The following is a 26767-nucleotide window of genomic DNA, read 5'->3' as shown; positions in this document are numbered from 1 at the left end:
AATAATATCCAACACTCTGCTGCTGAATATGCGTATCTGCTGCTCGATGTCTCCTCTGTGCATTTCCTGCAGTTAAGTATATCCCGCTAGCTGTTTTAAGGCACACAAGTTATGTCTTACTGAAGCAGGCAAAGTGCTGACATCATAAATAGGGACCAAGTCATCTTCATTCTTCACCTCTAGTATCATGGAATGATTCATCAGTCACTTAAGGACCTAACACAGTTTCTTTTACAGCTGTTATGTAGCTTTGTGTCCACTGCATTCAAGAAACTAAGTGATAAAAGGTACTTTTTATTGATGCCAATAAATAGCAGAAGACTGATTCCCAATTTTGATATGACAAAAGTGAATTCCAATAGTAATAATAATAAAATCTTGTGCTGAAGCTTCTCTGTTAGGTCTACTTTTAAATGAGCCTGCCTGCCTATTGCTCAATGCCTCATCTATGTGATGAGCAGCAGTCTATCATAATTCATATTGTTGTTATTTCATTACAGACAGGTTGTCTATTATCTGATTCAGGAGAATCCTTGACAGCTCTTCAGGAAATACATCAATAAGTCAGTTTTTGCAAATTTTGCACGTCCTGAGCACGGCTGAATGTTTGTCCATTACATTAGAGCTGTAAGTTATTTTTGATATTTCTTTGGGAGAAATATTTCTTGTTGTAAAGATGTAATGGGAATTTTAGTTAGCTCTGATACATTTAAAATTTCTTAGAATCAACACAAAAACCAATGATCCATCATTCAAAAGAACAGTTTTATCTGTACTGGTGTTTAAATAATAGAGCTCAGTCAGGTGCAATAGGGAGTCTTTGACAAAAAGGAATTTGCTCTCAACTACATCAAATTCTACAACTTTGAGTGAAATTTCCTGCATCAGCATAATGTAAGTTTTCAGATCATCTCTTTATATTCACTGAATATGTCTGACACAAAGAAGAAGAACGAGAGAGAGAGAGAGAGAGAGAGAGAGAGAGAGAGAGAGAGAGAGAGAGAGAATGTGTTTAATGTCATCGTTTTTATTCCCTGTGGAGCAAATTTCTTCATACTACATGTTCTTATATTATACCCATTTTGCTTGTCAGATGTTATTTACCTTAACAGCTTCTTTTTCTGTCTGATGGAGCATTTTCATTCTTCTTATAAGCTGTCATTTGCCTTCTGTGAACATCATCTTCTGTTATGCTTATAAACCTCTCCCCCTCTCCAGATTCTTAACAACCTCACTACTCAACTCACTGCAGTTCTCTGGTTACTAATTTTGATGATTCTGTTCCATTGATTCATTGAGATGCTTAAGACCTTCCATCCTGCTAACAGTTAAGTCGATGTGATACTACCACATACACCACAGACAAAAGACAGCAATGGCTCTAAGACTTTACAAGTACAATGGTGTTTTTCCATGGTGTTCAGCATCATTATTGAGGGGCCTGAAGATTATGAATTGTACTATGGAAACCAGTTGTAATTAACAAATAACTAGTGCATAAAGCTGAAAGTATTATCATTATTGCACTTAAGATAAGTGTCTTGCTTTTTTTTATATAACTTTACATAATTCTGGTGTCCAAATTTTTAACCATTTCTTACTTCTTATTCTTTTTCTTTTTTCTTAAATTATCATCAGCTGCTTTCTTAAGTGCAGTTTATATATCATCCCACTCCTCCTCTATATCTTCCCCTTATTCTTTGTGCTCTAGTTCTTGATTAAGTCTCCTCTAATAAGTCTGCAGCTCGTGGTCTCGCGGTCGCATTCTCGCTTCCTGAGCATGGGGTCCCTGGTGGGATCAGGGATTTTCACCCATAGCAAGATGACTGGGTGTTTGTGTTGTCCTCATCATTTCATCATCATTCCTGAAAGTGATGAGTTTGGACTGAGCAAAGGTTGGAAATTAGTATGGGTGCCGATAACAGTGTAGTTGAGCGCCCCACAAACCAAACATTATCTTCATCCTCTGATGCAGATCTCACATGCTGTATTCACTTAGTTGATATACTTTGTAGATTTCTTACTAGATCTTTTCTTCTGTCAACTTTTTGCTCTTTCCCCATTTGGTGTACATATCTATTTGAGGTATGAAAAAGATATTGTGAGAGTCCATGTCATACACCATTTCATCAGAATTAATTGTTCAAGATATAGTTTCTCAATCACTACCAATAACGCTATGGTTAAAATACATGGAAATAATCTGCGTAAAGAAATTTTTGTAATTTAAGGCATTTCAAGAACATGTGGAGAACTAATAGGCAGCTCTGACTGAAGTGTTACAACCTCAGGTTAAAGCCATCATTCCCCCTTTTCTTAGTAAACATATTATAAACATATTACCTTTTTCTAAACCTCACTGTTTGAAAAGTTATTTGCAATTTAAGTTTTCATATTCCAGATTGTTCCATTACTTAACCAATGATTATTTTCAAAATTCAGTCCCATGGTTTTCTCTCCCTCATTTTTATGATTTCAAAAATGCCCACTCTCACTAGAAAAACTTGTTACATTGCTATTTATTTGATCTAGAAAATTTTACAAGGTGTACAACTTTGCTTCCGCAGTTTTTTCCCCAACATTTTAGGCTTTAATGAAACAAATTGGTTACACGTGTATCATTCAAAGTATTTTCCATTGCTGGCCACACTACTTTTTCCCATCTTTTGAGCAGTGTATGAATCCCATGTTAAAAAAATTGTTCATCTTTTGAACTGGTCCACTAATCGATTCAATTTGTGACTTCTTCTTGAGATCGGAAGTGTTGGTCAGCCAGCCCATGCCCCATTGATCTAAACATGTGATAGTCAGAGGCAGCAATGTCTGGAAAATACGGTGGGTGGGGTAGGACTTCCCATTTTAACATTTCCAAGTACGTTTTGACCTCTTTTTGCAACGTGGGGTTGAACATTGTCATACTGTAAAATCACTTTATCATGCATCTTGCTGTATTGTGGCCGTTTTTATTTTAATGTTCTGGTCAAACACATTAATTGCATTTGATAACGAGCACCTGTGCTTGTTTCACTTGGTCTTAACACCTCATAGTACACGACACCGAGCTGGTCCCACCAAATGCAGAGCATGATCTTGGAGCCGTGAATATTCAGTTTGGCCGTCGATATGGAAGCATGGCCGGGATATCCCCATGATTTTTTGTGTTTAGGGTTATTGTAATGAATCCATTTTCTGTCTCTGGTCACAATGTGATGCAGAAATCCCTTCCATTTTTGCCTCTGAAGCAACTGTTCACAAATGCACAAATGCCGTTCAACGTCTCTTGGTTTAAGCTCACACATGACCCAAGTTCCTTCTTTCTGAATCATGCCCATAGCCTTGACACATTTTGAAAATCCTTGCTGTGTCACTCCCACTAATCATGTCAATTCCTCTTGAGTTTGATGTAAGTCTTCACTCAGCAATGTCTCTAATTCCGCATCTGCGAAAACTTATCTCTTCCACCACTATGCTGTTCTACAACATTAAAATCACCATTGTTGAAGTCTTGAAACCACTCACAACACATCCTTTCACTAATAGCATCATTAGCAGATGTACTTTAGAGCATTTTATGAGACTCAGCCACTGTTTTCTTCATATTGAAACAAAACAGTGACACCTCCCGCAAATGACAATAATTAGGCTCATAACGTGACATTTTCAATCAAGAACAACTTTATGATGTAGACGCAAATCAACTAATGTTTGAATGAGGTTATGTCGACTGAGGTCCAAGCTAACTGCCTGATGTCTGCAATCTGTTTCTTTCGACCGCTACTTACCGTTGTCACCACCGATCGGCAAATGGCGGAAGCAAAGTTGTACACCTTGTATATTTTAGTCATTCTTAGTGGTATATATGAATTCCCACAAAAACATACATACAATCACAATATAGTTCCTATAATTCAGTCAATTTCCCTATTACCCAACCCACAGTTACACAGGCTTAATCCTTTGCTAATTATAATTTCATGTCCACTAATTTTGCTCTCTTTTAAGATAATATCCATAAGAGTAAAACAGATTTTCAGTTTTATTATTATGCAATTCTATAAGCAGATGTGCAAGATAATGATTCAAGCAGCTGCCTTTTATTTATCAAAACATGAACATTGAAGCATCAAAACCAGTCAATGCCAGATGTTAAATTGCAGACATCTATTTAAATACCTTTTGTGAACTTCCTTCAGTCAATCACATCCCATAGCTAAATGGTTAACATCTTACAGTCACTCACAACCAAAAACTTATTGTCGGTCAGCTAAAGTGTATTATTGTGTTGTAATTCACTCCGTAATTAATTATCAATTTGCAAACAACATGTAAATTGTATGTGTGAATATCTACTACACACAGTGACTGTGTTCCCAAATTTGATGATGAAATTTGTCAGGTGGTATGTAGTACATACTGTTAAGATGTGTGAAGTGTATGTACTGATGTACTGGCCAGTGACATGTCAACTATATAAATCCACTGTAAAAGCTGATCACCCTAACATTTCAGGCAAGCGAGAAAAGATTTCAAGTTGATCTCTACAGTATTGTATTCATCATTTAACAATCAGGTTACTACACCTAATCGAATATTAGAGAGCAATACAAAGATATTGAGTAGGGGTAAGGAACCTGCCTACAGGAACAAGAAAAGAAAAGAAGTAACTGACATAGCATTTGGGTCCATCTCAGTGGATAGTTATCTCTAACAACGGCAAATGGCAATGAAGCCATCCTTATCTGGTCACATGGATATTAAGTTTGGAGTGAAATTGGTGCTAAACAGACAATTGCCTATAAAAATCCTAGGAAAATAGACTGTGACTTGTATAGAACCATTTAAACTCACACTTATCTGAATTTAAATTTTCAGTAAGAAAAGCAGCAGATTTACAGGAACAGCAGATGAAGTGATGTCTGCCATCATGAACTTGTACAAAGAAAACTGCCCATAACCTAGAAATGCACAAACAGGAATGTACTTTTGTTGAACATTTATCTCGAACTGCAAACAAAGCAGGTAAGGAGAATGTTTAATACTGAAAGAAGGAAAAGACAATGGGTAAAATATGGGGAGGCCCTTGCCAAAAACAATTTTTGTTGTTGTTAAGTAAGCAAAACAATCACCTTGGAAGATATTCTGTCAGGAGGTGGAAGGTTCAGCTGCCAGGGCCAGACTTCACAAACCCTCACAAACGTACCAACAAATCCAGGAGGAAGGAGGACGGTGAATATACAAGGACAGTGCATGAGACCTTGGGTGTGCTCTTCGAGACTCACTTCCCTCAACACACTCTGACAGATGATACAGACCAAGGTTCAGTCCCTGTGAAGTGCTGGTGTACAGATCACAAATGAGAGAACTCAGAACCTACCAGAATATGTGTTGACTTCAAGAAAATCCAGTGGGTGGTGGGAACATTTCAACTGTTCAAGTCATGAAGTCCAAACAGATTTTTTCTGGCTCTACTACAACGCAAGAGTGGGATTAATCAGACTCATATGCCAACTGTCTGGAGTCAACCTAGCACCAGGAGTCATTGTTATTGCTAGGAGGAGAAAGAAGGTTGTTTTCACTCTGAAGTTGGGGAGAACTGATCATACCAGTGCCAAGGTTAAGGATATGAGACCAATCAGTCTGTCTTCCTTTCCTTTAAAGACATTAGGAAAACTGGTTAATATGTATGTCATGGGAAGGAGGGTAATGCAGGTTCCTCTAGATGAAAAAAACATGCAGATCAACCAGCAAAATCATGCGAAACAGCACTTCAATTTACCATCTTTCTGGAAAGGTTAGAAAAAGCTCCACCCTTTCAGGAAACTACTCTCCGCATCTTCCTGGATATGATGTGGCTTTTAGCAATATGAGCTTTGAATTCATGGTTAGAGTTGGAGAAGACCAGGATATTAAGACCACTATATGTAGGTGGATTAAGACAATGATGAATGGACAAAAAGTAAAAGCCACCATTATGGATGTGATAGTGGTGATCAACACTGCCAGAGGGTGTATGCAAGGTGGGGTTTTGTCCCCAATACTGTGGAACCTAGTGATGAATGAACTCATTAAGAATTTAAATGCTAGGTGTTACTTTAGCCAAGGATACAGAGACAACTTAGTCATGGTAATACATGGCAAACTAGAACAATGGCACATTGCACACTGAACATTGTACAAAGCCACTCTAGGAAACAGGATCTGAGGGGCAGTCCTGCAAAAGCTGTTGTAGTGCCGTACACAAGGAAGGATAGCCAGGACACACATTGGAACCTTAAGCTTTTCAACGAATTTCTACCAGTGGAGGGGTTTGTAAAGTACCTAGGCATAAGCCTGGATGTGAAATTAACATAGCCTCTCACATACTTAATATAAGTTCCAAGGCATCTACATCTACATGGTTACTCTGCAATTCATGCTTAAGTGCCTGGCAGAGGGTTGTAGATTGTAGATTGTATTTTATTGGTCCTGTTGTCTACATAGCAGCTTATGCATAAGACATTGGACAAGTCAAGTTATAAATATACAGGCTGAAAGTAATTTCAAGCCATACATATTTAAGCTTACAATAATACACTTTACACATAAGTATTTATATAACACATTTCATAAATTTAAATATTCTTCAATGGAGTAAAAGCAGTGATGCTGTAAATATGATGTTAGAGGTTTTCCAAATGTATTGACCTCAGTGATAGCTTTTATGTTTTCAGGAAGTTTGTTATAAAGCTTAACTCCCATGTGAAAAGTACTTTTTGGCACAGTGCTGTGCTGATTTGAGTCATATGTAAGTTTCTGTTTTGTCTGGTAAAGTGCTCATGTATATCACAGTTTTTTTGTAGTCTCCATTCCTGGCCTCTTACATTTAATTTAAAGAACAAAAGGGTTTCCATAATGTATACACACAGTAATGGGGGAATACCAGATTTCTTAAACAGGGGTTTACAAGAGTCTCTAGGCTTGCACCCAAACAAGATTCTAATGTCCCTTTTTTGTAGTTTAAAAGTGCTATTAGCTGTTTTAGAGTTTCCCCAGAAGGTGACCCCATATCTAAGATGAGAATGAAAGTACGCATGATATGCATTCAATACTGTTTTCTCACTACAGCATGATTTTAATGAGCAAAGAAGATAACATGTTTTGCTCAGTTCTGCATTGAGATATTCAATATGGTTATTCCATCTGATGTTACTCTGCAGCCAAAGTCCTACGAATTTGGTTTCAGTACTGTTACCAACTGGTTCGTCATTGATAGAGACTGATGGGATAAACATGTCCTTGTTAGGAATATTGTGGAATTTTAGAGCAATGGTTTTCTTACTTTTAGTACAAGCTGATTACTCTATTCCCAGCTACTAAGTTGTTTCATGACCGTGTTTACTGTCTGCTGTAACTGTTCATCGGCGTCTCCTTTTAGTAGAATCATGGTGTCATCTGCAAATATGATTGTTTTGTGTGCATCAATATTTAGGCTTTGATCATTTATGTACAGAAGAAACAGAAACAGAAGGGGTCCCAATACAGATCCTTGGGGTACACCACATTTTATTTGTTTATAGTCAGATAAGTGATTAGATACAGTTTTTAGTTCAATATTTGTGTGCTTGACGCACACTGCCTGCATACGATTTGTCAGGAAGGAACTGATCCACTTGTTGGACAGACCTCGAATACCATATCTTCCTAGCTTTGATAGCAGAATTTTATGGTCCACCATGTCAAAAGCTTTTGACAGGTCAATAAAGACTCCTATTGTTTCCTGTTTTTTGTCCATCAGGTTGAGTATGGAATTGATGCACTCATAGACAGCAGTTGTCGTTGACCTCTTATTTCTGAATCCATGTTGTTCATTACATAGAATGCTGTTTTTATTAATAAATTTCATAAGTTTCTCATACATAACTTTTTCCAGTACTTTAGAGATGCAGGAGGAAATTGTGATGGGTCTGTAATTATTTACATTGTCTTTATCCCCTTTTTTATATACAGAAATAACTTTTGATGTTTCCAACACATCAAGGAAAGTGCCTGCCTGAAGTGAGCAGTTGCATAAATGTGTGAGTTCTTCAGTCAGGTTTGATGCGCTCTTCTTTAACATTGTTGCAGCTATACCATCAATACCTGATGATTTGGAAATTTTTAGTCCTTTTATTGCTTTAGCTACTTCATCTTGTGAAACAGAACTGATGTACATTGATCCTCTACATGCACTTATTTTGTATTCATTTGCCTGGGTGCTCTTAAAGTTTGATTGTAACATATTTTCAGCAACACCTGTGAAAAAGTTGTTAAATGTGTTGGCTACTTCTAAGGGGTTTGCTACTTTTTTTATTTTTATGTGATAGTGTTATATTTTTCCATGGTTGTCTGTATTCTCCACATTCTTTTTTTATAAAACTCCACGTAGCCTTTGATTTATTAGCTGAATTATAAATGATTTCATCATTATGCATTATTTTTGCTGCTTTTATTACATTTCTTAATATTTTGGAGTATTTTTTATAGTATGCATGTACTACAGGTGAGGAATTTTTTGAGTTACATATTTTATGAAGTACTCTTTTCTTCTGGCATTGAACCATTTTCATACTACTTTTCTACCATTCCACTCTCAAATCGTGCATGGGAAAAAGGAACACCTAAATCTTTCCGTTTGAGCTCTGATTTCTCTTATTTTATTATGATGATCATTTCTCTCTATGTAAGTGGGTGTCTACAAAATATTTTCACATTCGGAAGAGAAAGTTGGTGATTGAAATTTTGTACATAGATCTTGCTGCAAAGAAAACTGCCTTTGTTTCAGTAACTGCCACCCCAACTCACGTATCATATCAGTGACACTCTAAACTCAATTGCACGATAATACAAAACAAGCTGCTCTTCTTTGTACTTTTTCAATGTTCTCTGTCAATCCTACCTGGTAAGGATCCCACACTGAGCTGCAATATTCCAGCAGAGGATGGATAAGTGTTCTGCAGAGTGTCTCTTTAGTGGGTTTGTCGCATCTTCTAAGTGTTATGCCAACAAAGCACAGTCTTTATTTTGTCTTCCCCACAATATTAGTGGTCTTTCCAATTTAAGTTGCTCATAATTGTAATTACTGGGTATTTAGTCCAATTGACACCCCTTAGATTTAGATTTGTGCGATTTATCGTATCTCCAAAATTTATTGGATTTCTTTAGTACCCATGTGGAGGACCTCGCACTTTTCTTTGTTTAGTGCCTATTGGCACTTTTCGCACCATACAGAAATTCTCTCTTGTTCATTTTGTAATTGGAAATGATCATCTGATGATTTTAGTAGATGGTAAATTACAGTGTCATTTGCAAACAATCTAAGGGGGCTGCTCAGATTATCACCTAGATCGTTTATGTAAATCAGGAACAGCAGAGGGCCTATGACACTACCTAGTGGAATGGCAGATATCACTTCTTTTCTACTCGATGATTTATTGTCTATCACTATAAATTGTGACCTATCTGAGAGGAAATCAAGAATCCAGTCACACAACTGAGATGATACTACATATGCACAGAATTTGATTGATAGTCACTTGTGAGGAATGGTATCAAAAGCCTTCTGGAAACCTAGGAATATGGAAATCTGTGTATCAATAAGTCATTTTCTTCAAGGTAATTCATAATGTTCGAGTACAGTATATGCCCCAAAATCCTACTGCAAATTGAGGCCAGTGACATGGGTCTGTAATTCAATGGGTTACTCCTATTTCCTTTCTTGAATATTCGTGTGACCTGTGCTACTTTCCAGTCTTTAGGAACAGACATTTCGTCAAGTGAGTGGTTATTCTGGTTTTGAATTCTGGAATATTTACTTTGTCTTCTTTAATGAAGGAATTACAGAAAACTGTATTTAGTAACTCCACTTTAGTGGCACTATCATTGGTAACATTTCCATTGCTATCATGCAGTGACAGTATTGACTGTTTTATGCCACTGATGTACTTCACATATGACCAGAATCTCTTTGGGTTTTCTACCATATTTTGAGACAATGTTTCCTTGTGGAAACTATTAAAAGTGTCTCACATTGACATCTGCACTAAATTTCGAGCTTTCGTGAAACTTAGCCAGTCTTGGGGATTTTGCGTTCTTCTGAATTTGGCATGCTTTTTTCGTTGCTTTTGCAACAGTGTTCTGACATGTTTTGTGTACCATGGTGGATCAGTCCTGTCTCTTATTAACTTATGTGGTATGAATCTACCTATTGCTGTCAATACTGTATCTTTGAATTTGAGCCATATCTGCTCTACACTTACATAATTAGCTTGGAAGGAATGGAGACTCTCTCTTAGGAAGGCATCAAGCGAATTTTTATCTGCTGTTTTAAATAGATATATTTTTCATTTATTTTTAGTGGTTTTGGTTGATATGGTTTTGAGCATCACCACAATGACCTTGTATTCACTGATCCCTGTATCTGTCATGACACTCTATTACATCAGGATTATTTGTGGCTAAGGGGTCAAGTGTTTTTTTGCAACAATTTACAATTCACATGGGCTCATGAACTAATTGTTCAAAGTAATTATCAGAGAAAGCATTTAGTACACTCGAGCGTAAATTGAAGTCTCTGCCAGTTATAACTGTATGAGTCGGGTACTTATTTGTAATGAGATTCAAGTTGCTCTTATGTGCACTAGAAAGGCCTGTGGTAGAAGCTGTGGTCTAAACCCCAGGAGCATCTACTGGACACACACATCTGCAATAAGACTCATGATAATTTATGGGGCTACAGTATGGTGTAATAAAGTAGAACAGAAGGCGTCTGTTAAAGAACTGGGGGACATACAGAGATGGGCCTGCCTAGCCATAAGAGCAGAATTAATGGCATAGCTCAGAAGGAGTTCAAGCTGGACATGCATGCGCTACATTTTTGGTTTACAACAATGGAGGCAGCAGCAAGGACATGAGGATTAAAAATTGGAAACCTTTAGGAGGTCCAGAATCCTGAACTAACTATAATGAATGTGGTAAATATAGAAATTATTGAGGAAATGCTCACTGACTATGCAGTAGCTTCAAGCTTCCAGTGCAACAATGGGAAGTATGGAGCAGTGGATGAAGGAAACATGATACTGTTCAGGAGACATGGTCTGGTTTACTGACATATGGGAAACAGATAAAGGTAATGGAGCCAGTGTATACAGGGTACAGCCTGGACTAGAGAGCATAATCTCTGTAGGGAAGCTGGCTACCATATTGTGGTTCGAGATTTTCACTGTCATAGTGTGCACGAAGGAGAAACTAAATGAAAAATTCAGATTGGAATGTAATAATATTATGAAAAGGATAGTACCTACTCACCATATGGTGGAGATGCTGAGTTGCAGATAGGTACAACAAAAAGACTGTCAGAAAGTGAACTTTCGGCCAACAAGGCTTTGGTCAAAAATTAAAAATTGACAAATCCCCTCCCCCCCTCCTGACTGCACCTATCTGCCCTGTCTTCTGCCACCTTGTTCCTGTACACTCACACAAGCAATGCTTTACAGTATCCCACCCCTACCCTGCTATCTGCTTGATAACTGTAGGTGGAATGTTTACTTAATTTGCAAAATTATTTTCTGGGTTTGTGGAACTAAAGTCAATGCAGTATTAAGCACTTCCCATATGGTCAATAATACTGATAATATTTCCCAGATGCACAATAATATTGACTGTCTAGGAGAGGGACATTCATTGAGAAGGGAGTGCTTGCTAGCAGATGCTTTTGAAGGATTGGTTTGTGGGAGAAGGTTGAGAGGAAGAAGGAGATACGGGATGATAGATGACATGAAGGGAAGAGGAAATTCTGCAGACCTGAAGAGGATGGCAGAAGACTGGACAGCCTGGAGGACTACCATGTGAAAACCTGCCTTTTGGCAGAACACTGATGATGATGGTGATGTCTAGCAGTGAGATTGAGATGTTGCATGGTAATATTGAAAACATCAAAACTTTGAAAATATATTGCACTGCCTGAAAATATTGCACAGTCGGCAGTGGGCTGTACTGACAATCTCCTCGACAGTCTCACATGCTACGTAGACCAAGGAGATTACGTTTGTCATTATTGTGTGAAAAATGAGTTCAAAATAAGATGAAACAGCATTGTTATTAGAGAGCATCAAATTGTATACATCACTGCCAGCACTGTGGGATGTTAAGGCAGATGAGTACAAAAACAAAAAAATATAGTGAATGGCCATGAAGGAAATTTAAAAATAACTAATTAATCCAAAGTTATATACAGATATCTATCTCTGTGTCTAGATCACTTACCCAAATATAATACTTTGGTCCACATATTATTGCACAACACATTTCCATAAATCCATCTTAAATACTGTAAGATGGAACTGCACTTGTAAATTTCATGTCTTTGAAATAATTGCACATACAAGTTACTGAAGTGTAATGCACAGACTTGGTAAAACTGCATCTCACTGCACTATTTTGTTTTTTGATTTTGGGGATATGGATGTCTGCAAAAATTTATCTGGAAAAATGAAAAGGAGTTGGTTTAGTGCCTATGTATGGGGATGCCAATTTATGAAGAGAATCATTTCCAGCAATGTATCAAATCTTGAACCATCAGCACACAAAAAGTTATGACAACTTTTGTTTTCATTCAACCTCAATTTTCTCCAAAAGCATTCTTGAGTGATCTTTGACGTTTCTTGAACAAATTTTTCATCCACATTTTTTTCCTGCTTGCAACGAAGCAGCAGTGTCTTTATCATCCAACATTCTGACCCACGTATACTGTACAATATAACTGACAGTGTTATTTAGCAGTCTAGGGAGAACATACTGTGCAATATTATTGACTGTCCCAGGACCACTTTATTATGAAAACTTCTTCAAAGATTTTGCAATTGTTAATTACTTTCCCAGAAAAGTTGTTCCTTAATGCTACTTTTGAGGGAAAAATATTCCAAATTGAATGCAATGTACGCGGCCATCAATATCACTCTATGCAGATTCTATCCCTGGCTAAGATTCTGAGAGGGACTGCATACCTGGTGTGCATGGCTAACAGACTACACCATGCTAAGTATGAAATTAAAAATCACTGCCCATTTTCATAAAAACAGTCTCATAAGTATTTAATAATCAGTAGTCCATTTCACATCCCATGATATTGTTACATCCAGGTATTTGTATTAGTTGACCAACTCCAATTCTGATTTGTTGATGTTGTAGTCATGGAGTATTACTTTTTTGTGTTTTGTGAAGTGTACAAATCACATTTCAAGATATTTAAAAAAAGTTGCCAATCTTTGCACCACTTTAAAATTTTATCAGGCTATGACTGTTAAGCTGTGCAGCTTTTTTTTTAAATAGCACTTCATTATAAATTTCTGTGAGTATTACTAATACTTTTTTCCAGGTCATTAAAAAACCACAATGAACACCAGAAGGCCCCAAAACATTTCCCTCAGGACAAGCTTGAATTGAATTTTCTTCTACTTCTGTTGATGACTCTCCATACAAAATAACTTGCAGCATCATTCCAACCAAGAAATTCTCTATCCAGTCTCAAGTTTTATTTGATAATCCATGTAATTTTTCTTCTTTTAACAAACATTGGTGTGATATCAAGTAAAATGCTTTTTAAAATAAAAAAAATAAAAATATAAAAATACTGCATCCACATGACTGCCTTGATCCACAGCTTTCAGGATGTGCAGGAATAGAGCGATATAGGTATCACGTTAGTGATGTTTTTGAAATCTATGCTGGTTGGCTTGGAGGAGGTCATGTGTTTCAGATATCTCATTATATTTGAGCTCAGACAATCTACGTAACTATGACAAAGGGCAGGTTGTCATAATCTGATGTCTGAAATGAGCACATCAGAAACAGTGAAGCTAGTCAGCTCTTTGTATGCTACAATCTTGAGCATCTATGGAAAGCAGTTGCAGGGAAGTGAAACCACGAGTCAGTTACAAGTTGTTGGACATCTGTGCCACAACAAAACTTGTCCAGGAAATAGGGTTCTGTAATGAGACCTATGGTAATTTATGGGGCTACAGTATGGTGTAATAAAGTAGAATGAAGGTGTCTGATAAGGAGCTTGGGGAGTTGCAGAGATAGATCTGCGTAACCATAAGAAGAGAAATTAGCAGCACACCCACTGCTGGGTACAAGAGCTTGCACACTCTGCAAAGATAGATGCAGGCCATTTGTGACAGATTACAATGACAATGCATGCACAAGCATTTTGGAGCAAACAGTTTAATGCACATTGTTGAACAACGAGATCGTCAGCAGATGATCGTTATGTGCTTCCACAAAGAGACAGTAATAATATCATTATGACTGCATAGCATCACTGAAACTGGCCCACAGATCAATGAAAAAATATCACCTGATGGAATGAATGATGTTATTTTTACATCAGGTCAGTGGTAATCTCTGGATATGCCATCATTCAGGTGAACAGCTGCTCGAAACATGCAACTCATCACAGATGCAGGCCAAAGGGGACAGTATTACGTAATGAGGGACAGTCTCGGCGAGCATCTTGATCAGCAACTACACATTTTAACCGTTTTTCAACTTCCCCTTCCTATCTCTGGGCCTGGTCTATATATATATATATATATATAAAACAGAAAGAAACTTCCACATGGGAAAAATATATTAAAAATAAAGATTCCAAGACTTACCAAGCGGGAAAGCGCCGGCAGACAGGCACATGAACAAAACACACAAACACACACACAGAATTACAAGCTTTCGCAACTGGCAGTTGCTTCGTCAGGAAGGAAGGAAGGAGAGGGAAAAATGAAAGGGTGTGGTTTTTCCCTCTCCTTCCTTCCTTCCTGACGAAGCAACTGCCAGTTGCGAAAGCTTGTAATTCTGTGTGTGTGTTTGTGTGTTTCATATATATATATATATATATATATATATATATATATATATATATATATATATATATATATATATATATATGGGAAATTGAAATAAGAACACAGTGAATTCATTGTCCCAGGAAGGGGAAACTTTATTGACACATTCCTGGGGTCAGATACATCACATGATCACACTGACAGAACCTCAGGCACATGGACACAGGCAACAGATCATGCACAATGTTGGCACTAGTACAGTGTATATCCACCTTTCGCAGCAATGCAGGCTGCTATTCTCCCATGGAGACGATCGTAGAGATGCTGGATGTAGTCCTGTGGAACGGCTTGCCATGCCATTTCCACCTGGCGCCTCATTTGGACCAGCGTTCGTGCTGGACGTGCAGACCGCGTGAGACGACGCTTCATACAGTCCCAAACATGCTTAATGGGGGACAGATCCGGAGATCTTGCTGGCCAGGGTAGTTGACTTACACCTTCTAGAGCACGTTGGGTGGCACGGGATACATGCGGACGTGCATTGTCCTGTTGGAACAGCAAGTTCCCTTGCCGGTCTAGGAATGGTAGAACGATGGGTTCGATGACGGTTTGCATGTACCGTGCACTATTCAGTGTCCCCTCGACGATCACCAGAGGTGTATGGCCAGTGTAGGAGATCGCTCCCCACAGCATGATGCCGGGTGTTGGACCTGTGTGTCTCGGTCATATGCAGTCCTGATTGTGGCGCTCACCTGCACGGCGCCAAACACGCATACGACCATCATTGGCACCAAGGCAGAAGCGACTCTCATCGCTGAAGACGACACGTCTCCATTCGTCCCTCCATTCACGCCTGTCGCGACACCATTGGAGGTGGGCTGCACGATGTTGGGGCGTGAGCGGAAGACGGCCTAACGGTGTGCGGGACCGTAGCCCAGCTTCATGGAGACAGTTGCGAATGGTCCTCGCCGATACCCCAGGAGCAACAGTGTCCCTAATTTCCTGGGAAGTGGCGGTGCGGTCCCCTACGGCACTGCGTAGGATCCTACGGTCTTGGCGTGCATCCGTACGTCGCTGTGGTCCGGACCCAGGTCGACGGGCACGTGCACCTTCCGCCGACCACTGGCGACAACATTGATGTACTGTGGAGACCTCACGCCCCACGTGTTGAGCAATTCGGCGGTACGTCCACCCGGCCTCCCGCATGCCCACTATACGCCCTCGCTCAGAGTCCGTCAGCTGCACATACGGTTCACGTCCACGCTGTCGCGGCATGCTACCAGTGTTAAAGACTGCGATGGAGCTCCGTATGCCACGGCAAACTGGCTGACGTGAGGGCGGTGGTGCACAAATGCTGCGCAGCTAGCGCCATTCGACGGCCAACACCGCGGTTCCTGGTGTGTCCGCTGTGCCGTGCGTGTGATCATTGCTTGTACAGCCCTCTCGCAGTGTCCGGAGCAAGTATGGGGGGGTCTGACACACCGGTGTCAATGTGTTCTTTTTTCCATTTCCAGGAGTGTGTGTGTGTATATATATATATATATATATATATATCAATGAGAACATGTCACCTGATGGAATGAATCATGTTATTTTTACATCCAAACAAAGAGCTACTCAAAACATGCACCTAATCATGGATGCAGACCGATGGGGACAGTATTATGTGACGAGGGACATCTACAGGGCGTGTGGTAGTAACCAAAAGCAGGATGACAGCTGTGGCAGATGTTAACATTATTGCAGACCACTAGTATCCCTTTGTGCTTGATGTCATTACTGACTGCAGTGGCATCTTCCAGCGAGATAACTGTCCATGCCGCTAGGTCAGAATCGTGACACAGTGATTTCAGGAGCACAACAAACTCATGTTGATGTCTGATGCCTGATCTGGACTGCACGGAACACAGACAGGGCGCTATCAGTTGCCAGCTTCCCACCTACAAAACAACGGTCCGCAGCTTATGGAAACTGCATGACTTCTGCATGGACAGCTTATGGAAACTGCATGACTTCTGCAAGGACTTCTGGTGACACACACCTTAGGAACCCTGCCATGAACCTGTCAAGTCCATGCTGTTGTCTCTCCCAAAGGAAGATCAACACACTATTAAGCAGGTTGTTCAGTTAATTTATCTTGCTAAGTAAAGGAACGTTTGAAAATATTTGCATTTCTACTTTCACTTTGCTAACGTCCATTTCAGTTTCTCTGTCATCCATGAGGGTATGGGCACTAGCTTTGTGCCACTGACAGTCTTTACACGTGAAAGAGACTTTTTGAGTTTTGTTACTTTCATGCTTCATGGATCACTTACACAGTTAATCAGATTGATGTGGATTGAGTCATTTTTTCACATTCCTATTACATATCCACAATTAATGTGGCTACATGCTGACTATTTACAAGATTTTTTTTTTTTAAATATAGATATGAGTTTTAAATTCATACCACCACATTTTTCAGAATAGGTGCTTTCCAGGAGAAACTTTTTCACTTTGTTATAAAAATTAACTTTCCTGTCTGTCAGACATCTTGTATCATTACCTAAGTAACCAAAAATTTTGATTGCGCTATTGCATCTCCCTTTTTGAGACAAGATGAGTTCAGATATTGTAGTTAGATACATCATTGTTTCTTTTCAATTGCAACAGATTTACAACAAACTTCATGAGCAAATAAATATAGTGTGAGACAATAGTATCCGGTGAGGCATTAGGAGAGTTTTCATTGAGATTCAGCAACAATATATGTTAAAGGCTTAATGATAGCCAAACACATTTCACTAAGCATCACTACTTCTTAATATAACCAGAAACCTAATTCTTATTTAAACTAATTTTTAATTAATTGATTAATGTTTTTCAAAGCAAACATGTCACAGCTGATTTATTCCAGGCAATGTAATGCACAAAAAAGTTTTCACAACAGCTGCTTCTGGTAACTCAGACACTGCATGTGCAATTTTCTGGGATATCATGGTTTTGGAGTTACACTGTCCTCTGTACATAATGAAGAATTATGCACTGTCATAACTTTATGTCATGTGCTGTAATAATTGTATTGTTTTAGAATGCTGATATGTGGAAGGGAAGGCACAGCCTTTGTGGTCAGACAGATGACCTGCAAAGTAATGAAAAAAATACATTTGGTGCTTGGAGCCATGGAGAAGTGGCACTAAAGAAATTTATAACTGAAGGAATGTCAGATGACATGAATTGAACCAGTTACGTTCCAAACTTGTGACATTAATCAGCAGTAGGCAAACCATTAATGATCAATTCCTCCCTTGTCCTTAGTTCTAAGCAGGAATTTAATAGTATTTCACTAAAGATGGTTTTCCAGTAGTACCTCTGGAAGTGCTGGAAATGAACAGCAATTTCACAGCCCACAATTGCTGGCCTGTGGATCCCTGGATGAACTGTTAAATACAGACAGGAAAGTTAGTGAGTGAAGCACAGAGTATAGGAAGGGGAATTTAACAAATGGTTCAAATGTCTAGATGCCGATCAAGGAAGCAAGAAAAAAAAACTTATTTTCATTAAAGGCATACTATCATTACAGTGTGGAACCACTGTAACAAATATGTATAAAATGCTGCTAGAAGAATTGGGGTTTGAGGGGGTTTTGGTGCTCAGTTCCTATTTGAGTCAGGAACGTGAGATAAAAAACTTTTAGTTTTGTCTGGATCAGTAGCCATTTGTGTAGCCATTCAAGCATCTGTCTTACTGTAGCTATGTTACAGTATACTAAGCAAAGTTTGAATGACAAACGGGAGCTGAAATCCAGGCCAATTGTGTGGATTGATTAATGCCTATTGCAAAAGATTTTAATTGGACTGAAATTAATGCTCAGCTAATGGCACTATTTGTGTGTACACTGTCCATATTTTACATGCAAAGACAGTCACCCTTAAATAACTTTAGGCTGGAGTGAAATTCACGGGTCAAATTTAGTCTTCCAGTGTATCAGACCTTCATTGAAGATGAGCTGTATCCATCTGAAAAAATCTTTTTTTTTTATTTTATGTGCAAAAAAGCATGTTTTTCTTCTAATTTCTATCCTATTTATGTGTAAGTTACTCTCAAGATTATCAATATAAATTACATTATTTTTTTCTTCCTCTATTGTTTGTGTACACTGGGAATTGCAAGTGGATGAAGTACTTTTAACTATATTATTTGCTAGATTGTTTGTATTTAGCATTAGACTTTCAGTATCTCTATTTTTGTAATATTGTTTGCCTATCTGGAGGTTATTTGGCTACTGAGTGTTTTGTTTGTGGCTATTTCCCTGTGTGTCAGTGCTGTGTGTACTCCCACCATATGTAAAACATATCGGCTTTATGAATGGTGATATACCTCAATCAACCAGAAGGGAAATAATATATTTTGCTACAACAGAGCAGACCGAAAAAATTATAATTACAACAGAGAACTCACCAACCAACCATCACGAGCTCTGCAGACTCTTATGACAAGCATGCGCATGGAGAGATGAAGGCTTAAACATAGATAAAGTTTATAAGGACTTCACCAGGGTGCATGGGCACATTTATTATGATGCTACAGAGACTACCCCCTAAGTGCTATTCCTTTACTAGATACCTCCCACTGTTAAGATCTTACAACTAGACTGCAATAGGAGTTCAATGGTTGGAATGGAAATGAGTAGATTTCTAAACAAATACAGGCAGATATAATCTGTCTCCAATAGCCGTGTATGCATGGCAGAACACTTCCAGGCCTTCCAAAAAATGTCGTAATTGTCAGGACCCAAAATGTCAAGGTTGCTACTGTAATGGTGAACATAAATTTAAATTGCACAATCACAAAAATAACACAACTTTGCTCTGAACATCTAGCCACAGTTGATGAAATTATGCAAGGACAGGATTCTTGGATTATCATATCCATGTATCCACAGTAGTCATATGACATAAAGCCTTTTGCTTACCAAATAAGAGATATAGCACAATTGTCAGGGACAAAAGGTCACTCATATTTAGTGACATCAATGCACTGTTGACGCTATGGCATGCAGACAGAGAAAATAGGGGACAAATCGTAGTTGACTCAATAAATGAATCCAGCCTCATTGTTCAAAACAAATCAGAACAATCTCCTACATACTGCAATAATGCAGGAGGAACCAGCGATATTGACATCTCACAAGCAAACGCAAAGTCATATACGTCAACAAATGGGACATAACAGAAAATGCCACACACAGTGACCACAACACCATACTCATCCACACAAACATGAACACACAAACTTCACATCAACAAAAATTATGACTTCTTCTAAACAAGGGATATGGTTGAAGAATTTTCCCTCCATACAGTCAATGGCAGCATAAAGAGCATGTTTTGACAGACCTGCTTCAAAAATCACAACAATTAGCTACGTCAAAGTTCAACCGTGCACCAAAACAGAAACTCCCAGGGTCCACTGAGTTAACAAAACTAAGGAAAGACACTGGAGACAAAAGGAAACATTAACAAAAAGCAAAAACAGCACAAGAGAGGGAGGTAAGATTGAAATTATATCATAGCAAAAATATGACAGGATCGCTGGAAAACATTTTGTCACAAATCAGCTACAAAACAATACATTAGGGGAACCATTTAAACTTCAAACAGATAAGGTAAAGATGCCGACAGTACTGGCAACTCTTAGACACACTACTATAAGGAGCTGGAGATGTTCAGCAGAGGACCTTCTGCGCAATCCTCTCCCTGATGCTGAAAAGGCAAATAACTGACAACATCACACAGATTTATGAAGACAGATGGATGACACCTACACAAATGAGCCCCTTACTGTCCCATTTGCCCAAGAAGAGGTACTGTTAGCAATAAGACAATTAAAGATTGAGAAGACTTCCAGCCCAGATAGCATACACTCAGAAACACTAAAAAAGACTGTTGCACAGGTCATCCCATTTCTAATGGAGCTACTGAATGAAGCACTGCTGCAAAATAGGGTCCATGCCATGTGGGAAATAGCAAACATAGTCGTCATCAAAAAGTCGGTGGATCAGGACCCAACAGACCCAAAGACCTCCAGGCCCATCTTCCTCTTGAACACTTTGGCTAAGGTGCAAGAGAGGTTCCTGTGTAATTGATTACAGTCACACAGCGTGCTTTTTGGTCTTAGTCCACATCAGTATGGTTTTTGACTAAAATGTCCAATAGACGATGCAGTTAACTGCACACTGGAAATAATACAAGACACACAAGGAAAATACACAGTAGCAATAGCAATAGTCACAGCAGGCACCTTGGACAATCTCTGGTGGCCTGCCTTGTTTGCAAGGCTATGAGAGATGCAGACACAACAGTCTTATACAATAGCTTACTTGACCACTGCAAAGATAGGGTTGTGCAATGGCAAGCATGAACACATAAAGTTATCAAGAAAATAACAAAAGGATGTCCACAAGTCTCAACTTGTGGGCCAATTTTCTGGGATATTGCCACAGAACTACTCTTAAACAATCCGCACGAAGATGATAGGGTGAAGGGTATAGCAGCCTATGCTGATTACTTGCTGGTAGTAATAACTGCAAACTCAAGAATGCAATTTGAAAGCAAGGCTACACAACTCCTTATAAAGATAACTGACTGTGCAGCCATAACAAGCTCACAATCGAGGCAAACAAGCCAGTACATTTACTCATCAATGAGGTGTTGCAGAGAAACCCAACCATTACACTGAACAACACCATCATACAGAGGAAAGTAACAATAAGATACCTAGGGGTACATCTTGCCAAACGACTGATGTTCAACGAGCACATAAGACTTACAACTGAAATTGCAACAAAACTAATGCACAAACTTGCCACACTAAACTCAACTCACTAAAGGCTACCACTGCAGACACTGCGAATGTATTACCCAGTCCTCTTTGAATGTATAATATGTTTCGCAGCAAGTGTCTGGGCACATTGACAGTCACTTATGGCCCAAAAAATCACTGTGAGGCATGGACAAAGAGATGTATCATTTACAATGTCAGGGGCATTTGGCACCATGTCTGTAGAAGCCTTATGTGTTGTTCTTGCAACATACTCTATTTACATAACCATTAGACACATAGCAGCAGCATATTGGCTCGAAAGGGGAAGACTGGATAAGGTATGAGAGACAACAGGGTAGGATATTACAGAAAAATACCCATTAAATCTTTGGAAGATTCAGACATGGCAAAAAGAATAAGAATCATCTGACAAGGGCCACCAGGTTTTCTCCTTCTTCCCGAACATCCAAGAATGGTTGAGGCTCAGACATGTTGACCCAAGTCGTGGTATGGCACATTTCCTGATGGGCCATGGCCCTTACCCTACAACTGCACTGTGCTTTGGCCTTACCCAAAGTGAATACATGTGAATGTGGGCAACATGGTTCCCACAAACACATAACACTAAAATGATCAAGCTTTAAGAGATCCATATAACTGGAGTATGCTTAACTGAATCACTGATGAAATATCAAGAGTGTTTCGCAAGACTTATAAACAAAAATGACCGTCATGACCCAAAACACACCCTTCATCACAACATGATGCATGGAACAACAGAAATTCAAACACTGACAAGGAAACAGATGAACATGTAGACACAGATGATGACATGAACACTCCAGTATCACCAGATACATACACAGCATAGTAGCAGATCACACAACTGCAACACTACTGCATGTAATACATACATGGAATTTAGAAATAACTTAGTAATATAAATATAACAAAGAATTTTCCTGTTTGCACAGATAAAACAAGTAATTATTTAGTTCTTTAGATCATTAGTTTCAAACATAAAATTGTGTAATTTGTGAAATGTTTAGACAAAAACTATAAAACATGTGAAATTTATAAAATTGTGCATAAACATAAATATTCCGTATAATAAGATGTAAATACACAAACAAAAGCACATAACATAGATAACAAGCACAATTCAGAGAAATGAGGCTTTAGGTCACTTGTCGGGACTCCTCTCCTGCTTATGGCATATTTAAGTGGAGGAAGCAATTGTAATAACAAATAGTACTGTATTAACATATACGCTAATCACATAGAGTTAATATACATACTTATATTAGTAACTATAGCAGAATAGAATATGTTAATACTGGTAAATGACTTTCAAAACAGAAGAAAAAAAATTAGCAGATAAGGCTGAAAAGAAAAATATTACAAAGACTAATTTTAAGTAAGAGATGTTCCAATGTTATTTTCTGACACTATTCACCAAATTTTTCAGATGTAACTTGTATATACAGCACTATATAGAAATAAAAAGCTATTGATGCAGCAATAATAAATCATCAGTGCAATCATCCAGTCGATCAATTCAATACTAAGTTTAAGCTTATCTTTCATTATTATTTATCTGTAGCAGATTTTAAAATTATTGGAAGTAGTTGATAGATCTGTGAGTAAAACAGTACATTAGTCTATGGAAAAGGCTTGGCAAATGTTTTGTCTGGAGTGTGGCACTATATGGGGCAGAAATATGGATGCTGAGATGAGAGGATGAAAAAAAAGGTTAGAAGCATTAGAGATGTGGATGTGGAGAAGAATCGAGGACATAAGCTGGATGGAAATGATGAGTGATGAAAGAACATTGGAAAGGGTTGGTGAGAGAAGATGTCTGCTGAAGGTTGTAAGAGAAAGGAAAAAGGGCTGGTTGGGACATTCATTGAGAAGGGAGTCCTTACTAGCAGATGCTTTGGAAGGTTTGGTTTGTGAGAAAAGATTGAGAGGAAGAAGGAGATACAAGATGATAGATGACATAAAGAGAAGAGGAAATTATGCAGACCTGAAGAGAATAGCGGAAGACCAGACAGCCTGGAGAACTACCCTGTGAGAATTTGACTTTTGGCAGAACACTGATGATGATGAGTGATGCAGTGTGTGTGTTTTTGCAAGTCAATTTTTTTCAGTATTTGACATTTCCTTGGTAAAAGATTGTTTGGGGAAGTTATCAGTGCATTTGATAATTATGATTTGTGCCTTGATATTTGTATTTAAGTTTTAATTAGAAAATAGAGGGTGACCAAAAAAAGATGTTTGCCCAGCTAATGGCAGGATAGGAACAGTTCAAACAGGAACTGAATCAAGGACAGGAACAATTAAAAAGAGACAAAATTAAATAAATACTGAAAAGTAACCACGAAAAGCTCAGTGGTCAAACTGAAGATTTATGGAGGGTACACAAACTAAGTTCCCTTTCAGCAGAATTGCATGACTTGAGGGAATCTCAGGATATTGCAATACGTCTATTTTTAAAAGATGTAATGGACAGAGATATGATAAATGTGATAGGATGATCAGTAATTTTAAAATCTGTAAGGAGAACAAAGATTTCCACAAATAGCAAAGTATAGAAATCAACTGAATTGCAAGAACAAATTAAAGGCTTAGGGTTTGTTTTCAATACAAAACTGGAAAAAAACCTCTCAAGAATGGGTAAGCGAGAAGGTTAAACAGGCTACTATTCCTATAAAAGAAGTTAGTTTTATGAGCATGGTGAAACCCATAATAATTAATTGAACACAGTTAGTGTGTGCTTTGTAGCTGCAACTCCATGCAATAGATATAAAAGTAAACATAATAATAATAATAATAATAATAATAATAATAATAATAATAATAATAATAATGGGAGGGCCTATTGTGGGGTCGTCAGCCCCCAACTGGAACATTCCCAGGTGGCAGATAGGGGAATGCCTGGCAGATATGCAGGGAATGTGAGAAGTAAAATACCACCCACAGACTGAAATGACAACCAAAATCCATGCCACGTCTGATTTGGAGGAAGCGTCAGTTTGGTCAGCGTCTGTTCACCAAGAGGTGTGGCTGCAACATGTGCTCTAAGAACTGACAATCCCTGGTTCTAACAAACATAGTGGGCAACCACTGGACACCACTGCTTACAAGCAACCATGGCTCGTGCAAGTAATAACAGCAATACCCCCGGTGATAACCAATCCGTCCGGGCAGTCAGATTCTAGGGGACCCAGGCTTCAAAGAACACAGAGTAAATTGGAGCTCTCTGGCAAACTCCCACTCAAGACAACAACATACTTAGGGACTCTCAACTCCCACACAGCCTGGAAAGCTGCACAACCTAGTGACAGAACTCGATAGGCAGAAGATTCTAATCCTTGCGCTTCAGGAGACACATATCACAGATGAAGACAACACATATTATGGCAAATACCACATCTTCAAAATCAAAACTGACAAACGCGTTGCCAGAGGTACTCCACTACTGGGAATGGCCTTCATGGTTCTAAAGACCATAGTCGAATCCATACAAGAAGTTACACCAGTAAACAATGAACTGATGACTATGCGGGTTCAGTGCGCCAACAAAAAGTACACACTAATCAATGTCCACACCTCCACTACCCACAGTAACAAGAAAGACCCACAGACCGCAGAAAAATTCTGGTCGACCCTTGAGAAAGTGATGTCCAAAGTCCCCAGAGATGATGTCAAACTCCTCCTGGGTGACTTTAATGCACAGATCGACAGAGAGAAATGACACAGGAAAACAGTCAGAAATTATCCAGTGCAAAAATTTACTTACAAAAAAGGCACATGACTCATAGAACTCTGCCAACAGAACAACCTCAAGCTCATGTCAGTATCCCTCAAAAAACACCCTAGAAAACAGAAAACCTGGCGCTCACCAGTCCAGCAGTTTAGGTGAGTTGCAAATTGACCAAGTGCCAATCTTGCACCCAGTACAGAAAGAGATCCACAATATGCAGGTACTCATGGGAGCCAACATCATCTTGGATCATTACCTCACACGTGTCACAGTCAAATTTACCCCAAGGAGAACTCTCAGTAAGAAAACACCCTTACCGAAATTTCACGCAAAGAAGATCACAGAATATGGAGTGAAAGAAGCCTGTGAAAAAGAACATGTAAATGACGCAAAATTTCCACTGAAAAATCACATAAAAAGCATGCAAGCCCTCATTTCTCTGAAGAAGAACACCAAACACCCCAGAACTGTGAGAATGCACTCATCACTAGGAAAGTTGCATACCAGAAATAAAATAGCAAAAAATACCCAGGAAATTTACAGGCTTTCAACAAAACACAAAAAAACCACAAAAATTATCAGACAACCCAAGAGAAAATTCATGAAAGAACATTTGAACTCCATAGGGGACAACTTTGGTAACTACAACATGAGATTTCAACAGGGCATTTGCAGGACAAATCCAAGGATACACACCCCCACACCTCTGCTTCAGGAAAAGTGATGGAAAATTGGCCCTGACAAATAAGGATAACTGCATGGTGCTGGCACAGTATTTCTCAGAACTTCTGAATTGCCCAGAACCCACAGAGAGATTCATAGAGGAAGAACCGACAGAGAAGCACACAGACGCATTACCCCCGACACAAGAGGAGGTCTACAGACATGTTCTCAAACTCAAAAACAACAGAACATATGGTGAAGATGGTATAGTGGCCAAACTACCAAAAACCCTTGGACCAAACTCACTGAGAAAACTCACACAGACTATCACAGACATCTGGACATCAGAAAAGCTGCCAGACGACTGGAAATCCTGATTCATTCAACACATATAGAAGGTGACCACACAGATGTAAACAATTACAGGGGCATTTCCCTGCTACAAGTCACATACAAGATCCTTTTAGCATGTCTGCTCAAAAGAACACAGGACCAGCTGGAACACAAAATTGGCAAGTACCAGGCAGACTTCTGACCTGGTCACACCTGCACAGAAAAAATCTTCAATATGAAAACTATGCTGAAAATCAAAGCCCTCAGAAATATGCCAGTCATATGCACTTTCATTGACTATAAGAAAGTGTATGACTCTTTTGACCACCATTCATTGTTCAACATC

This window comes from Schistocerca gregaria, chromosome 3, assembly GCF_023897955.1.
Source record: "Schistocerca gregaria isolate iqSchGreg1 chromosome 3, iqSchGreg1.2, whole genome shotgun sequence".
Lineage (NCBI taxonomy): Eukaryota > Metazoa > Arthropoda > Insecta > Orthoptera > Acrididae > Schistocerca > Schistocerca gregaria.
This window is presented reverse-complemented; position numbering follows the sequence as displayed.